Source organism: Microtus oregoni, unplaced genomic scaffold, assembly GCF_018167655.1.
Source record: "Microtus oregoni isolate MIOR12 unplaced genomic scaffold, Mior012 000023F_ref0000262, whole genome shotgun sequence".
NCBI lineage: Eukaryota > Metazoa > Chordata > Mammalia > Rodentia > Cricetidae > Microtus > Microtus oregoni.
The window spans coordinates 20063724-20068774 of record NW_024543082.1 but is presented as its reverse complement, the minus strand read 5'-3'; the positions used below and the strand labels follow the sequence as shown (position 1 = coordinate 20068774).

The 5051-nt window shown below is 39.3% G+C and overlaps 1 pseudogene; it reads right to left on the bottom strand.

Annotated features, from left to right (window-relative positions):
- Positions 1-418: 418 nt before the first annotated feature.
- LOC121462002 lies at positions 419-1597 on the bottom strand (annotated as a pseudogene).
- Between the last annotated feature and the right edge of the window lie 3454 nt (positions 1598-5051).

The window sequence follows — 5051 nt, the reverse complement described above, 5'->3', positions numbered from 1 at the left end:
TATAAACAGAGGTCACTGGCTCATTTCACGACTGCTCAGACCCAAATAATCACACAGAAACTATATTAATTACAACACTGCTTAGCCTCTTAGCTCAGGCTTCTTATTAACTAACTCTTACATCTTAAATTAATCTGTGGCCTGCCGGTAAAGGTTGTGGGATGCCATTCTCCTTCAGCAGCTACTTGGTATATATATATATATATATATATATATATATATATATATATATATATGTGTGTGTGTGTGTGTGTGTGTGTGTGTGTGTGTGTGTGTGTGTTTATTCTTCATTTAACTTTAAAACACTACTATAGTTGAATATTAAAACAAGAACAACAGCCAAGTAGTGGGCATATTATGATTACAGTCCTTCCCACATTCACTACTGCATATAGAGTGACAAACAGTAACTGGCCCATTAAGAGGTCTGACACTGAACGCCACCTCTAGGGTGATGTTCATCATCCTCATATGCTTCTCCATTATAATGATGTCGTCTTTCCTGATTTGGATCAAAGTCCACCAGTTCTACCTGATCCATTTCATCAGTCTCTTCTACTTTCTTCCTTTCAGGAAGGAGTTTTTCCAGCAAAGAAAGTTTATCAGGAGAGAGAAAGCCATTCTCAGGAAAGTTGACCTTAAATCAACGATTAGACGTCCTTTTTCATATGGCTGACAATATATTGGCATACCTTCGTTCAGCACACATTTTATATCTCCATGCTTGACAATCTGACCTGGATGAGAGGTGATGACTATGGTTCGGTTGTCAAGAGCGGATATTGGCTTTTGGAAGCCGCACAATGCTTCAACCAGCTGTATGGACATACACATGAAAATGTCTTCTCCTCGTCGTGTAAAAACAGCATGGTCCTTCCGGTCTAACACAATGATAATGTCTCCTGGCTCCAGTCCTGGCTCTTGGTCTCTTTCACCATGGAATGTTATCTTCTGACCCTTTATCAATATGAACTTCTAAAATCTTCTTCTCTCGAACTATCTTTCTTCCATTGCAGCTTTTACATCTGTCTTTAGGACTGATGCGTTCTCTGTGACCCTGGCATTCCATGCACACTGACTGAATTTGCTGGACCATTCCTGGTCGGATCTGATGAATCCTTATTTGCATGCCAGTCCCATGACAGTTGGGACAGCACTCTACTGCTCCTTTCTTACCACCTCGGCCTTCACATTTGTCACAGATCACATTCTTCTGCAGAGCCAGTTTGCTTGTTGCACCATTATACAAGTCTTGTAAGGTCACTGAGAGCTGATGCACATTTTTACCTCTCCTTTCTCTCTGCATCCTTCCTCCTCCTCCAAAGAACATATCAAAGATATTCATGGGTGAGCCAAAACCACCACCTGCTCCACCCTCTTTAATCGCCTGCTCTCCTCCTTTATCATATAACTCCCTTTTTTTGGAATCAGCAAGAACTTCATAAGCTTGAGAAATCTGTTTAAACTTTTTGCCTTCATTTGGATTTTTATCAGGGTGGTACTTCAAGGCCAATTTTCTATAAGCCTTTTTCAACTCTTCCTGCGTGGCATTGGGTTTGACCCCCAAAACATCATAGTAAGTGATTTCTTTCAGCATTTTTTATAGCCGGTGAGCGGGCTGGTGCCGGAGAGCAGAAAGAGGAGCATAGCACAGCGTGGTTCAGGCGGATGCCGGTCCTCCACCTCCCACCAAGCATTCTGGAAAGTTCCCTACTTGGTATCTTTTTGACTCTGCCTACTTTCTCTCTATATCTCTCTTTGGATTTCCCACCTCGCTTTGCTCTGCTAAGCCATTGGCCAAAACAGCTTTATTCATTAACCAATGGTATTAAAATATATTCACAGTATACAGAGGGGAACCCCACATCAGCTACCACCTAACATCATCCACAGGCAACCCAGAAAAAAAAAAACCATGGGAAACCAACTCGAAGCAACTATCAGGCTTGAGGCCAGAGCAGAGGTCTCCTGGTAGAACAAGAGACAAGAGGACACAAACTGAGATGGGCCATGGCGCAACAGAAGTATTTCTCAAGCATTAGAAGTGATCTTGATCAAATGTGGGTTGAGTATGTGTCTGCATTTTGTCAAAGCTCATCAAGTTCTACATGTAGTGTATATACACAATACTGTATATAAATTATATTTTCATTTTTTGTCATAGGATGCTATTTCTCATGTAGGAGGTCTTGAGAGGGCAATTCCAGCATTGCTCATTACCAGCCTACCTTTCTGAAGGTAGGTGAAAAAAGACAACCCCAAAGTTCCTTTCCAAGTGTGCTACATCCCCACTGTGTGAAGAAGCAGATTCCGCCTGTATCTAAAACCCTTTCTATCACTCCCCCAGCCCTTCAGAAAGGCTCTACCTATAAACCCAGACCTTCACAAAGATCCCTGGCCTCTCTAAGGCTGTTTCTTCATTAATGAAGTGGAGTCTGGTGAACCCTATATAGCCTAAAAGTTCACTGCAGAAAACAACAAAAAAACATGTTTTTATAAACTGGAAGGAGTCACAGGAATATAGCTTCTACATCATGTCAAAATGAATATAACTGTTTAGACACATGCCTGAAAGGGCTGAGCTCCTTGGTGTAGTGTTAAAACTCTAATTGGAAAATCTGCTATGAGAATATCCATAAACAAGTTATTACTAAATAACCATAAGCAATGGTATGAATTTTCCTCTACGGTACACAGGTATGAAATAATACTGCATTTCCTTAATTATACAATCTATTCTAAGCCTCCCCTGGTCTGAAAGCTTGGGCTCTCACATCAATTTGGGTTTATACCGATCAACTCTTAAGTGTAGCATTACTATCTCATAACCTCAGATTTATCATGGGTTAATCATGTTCTATGCAGCTACAAAATAAAAATTCCCTGTTTTCCCTCCTATCAGCCCTGTGATGTGCAAAGATGATGAAGACAATGGTATATGTTTGCATGTGTGTGTGTGTGTGTGTGTGTGTGTAACAAGTCACTGCTGCCATATGTGTTCATACATGCATAATTAAGCATTTTTATACAACTCATCTATATATGTATGTGTTTCAGACATTCCGTAACTGTGAAACAAATGTAAGCAAAAAAAAAAAAATCTTATAGAAAGAAAGTTCACTTTTCCTCACAGTTTCAGAGGATTCAGTCATGGTGGGAAGGACATGTTGGAGGGCTCCCCTCGTGACAGCTAGGAACAGAGAGATAGAATGCACGTGCTGGAGAATTGACCTTTCCACTTAGTTTCTGCCCTAGCCTCCACACTATGAGATGGGTCACCCGTGTTGAGAACAAGTCTTCTCCTCATGGATAAAAAGGCCTTCAAAAAACACAGACCTATGCTTTCCTAATTTTCTGGGCATTTGTAAATAAAATTAATTTGAAAATTAAAATTAATGAAGACTAACATATGACTAATATACACATGTGTATATTAAATGTAAATCATAAATATTCCAGCAACATCTCCAGCCCCTAAAGATTCTCACTCATAAATTACAGTTCTAAGTGAAGAGAGTAGACTTACTGGATGTAGTTTATTTCAAAGGCCTTCTGTGATAAAGAGAAAAACGTTCTCCTGAATTGTGGACAATGAAGTACTCTTGGGTTAAGGGAGATGAGAAGCTTCTCATGACATGAATCATTCTTAAAGTAACTTGAATTGAGAACTATCTTTAGTGTCAAAACAGATGCCCCTATAAAGGAAAAAGTATAGCAACCCATTGTTGAAAGGAAAAACCAAGATTAATATATAGTCACAGAAAACAGAGAACGTAAAATTATAGAAGATATTTCCAAAGTGAGAAAAAGAAGATATTTTCAACCTAATTGCCCTATAGAGGAATGGATTCTTTCTGAGGATGGCAGAAATTCTTCAGTACCTGAGAGACTGACTGTGACAAGATAATGTAAATATTGGACTAGGAGTCTTCTACATTCAGAGCTAATTGCTCATCATTCTGACATCAAAGAATATATTAATTTGCCAGAATCTCCGCTCAGTATTATCAGGTATAAACAAAAGTAAATTATCCCAAGTCAGAGAAACAACATCACAGAGGAGCCCCATCGTGGGCCTGCAAAGAGAGAGACTCTAGTGGATGAACACAAGGTCCATCCTCAGTGCATAACCTCGAGAGGCTGTCGTTTCCTTGAGCCCAAGGTGAATTACTGTCAGTATACAAAGGGTCCGATATGGTGATCTGATGAGCAGCAAAAGGAGACCCTAGATAGCAGAAAATGCCCATTTCTGATCTGAGATTCAGAATTCTTACAACCAATCATAGGAGGCTAATGCGACCCAATCAGTAGACTGCCAACTACTTTAGGTCCCATTTCCCTTTGAGAATCATGTAGGAAAATGCATGCTTATAGAAACATAGCATATCATAGACTATCATGCTGATACTTGTAATGGCTCCCTTTGAGCCCTCTAATCCACTCAGGAACTCTGTGTAACAAACAGCAGACACTGACATCACTTGCCTCTGATGTACTTGATGATGCACTGGCTTTCTTAAAATTCAAGCAGTTTTGATAAATGAATGTTGTTATTTCAATCCAGAAAATTATAAAATAGAAAAAAAGTAATAAACTGTCTCTCAATTTGATGCTGTATTTTACCTAGTGGAAGAGCAAAGTGAGGCAAAGATAAGGTTTAGATGGTACCTTTTCTTTACTCCTAGAAGAGTCTGCAAAGCATAATAATCTCGGTGATTTGCCATTGCATCCTGAACCCAAGAATCATCCAAAAAAGCAACATACATAGATTTGTTAGCAAAAAAAATATAATCATAGAGACATTGATTATTCCTTCCCCCGAATCTAGCTTTCTCTTTAGGCTGGTCCATGTCAAATGCTCTCAAACAGGTCCAGTAAAAGTACTAACTCCGCTATTGCTTCTTTCAATATCTTTGTCTTACATCCAACCTAGTTAATGTTATTATCAGGGAGCAGTAAATGTGGACTATTAGTTACCTACTTTTCCATATTAAATTCACCAAAGTCTTAGGAGCTTAAATCAACAGATGTTTGTTACCTCAGTTTGTCTA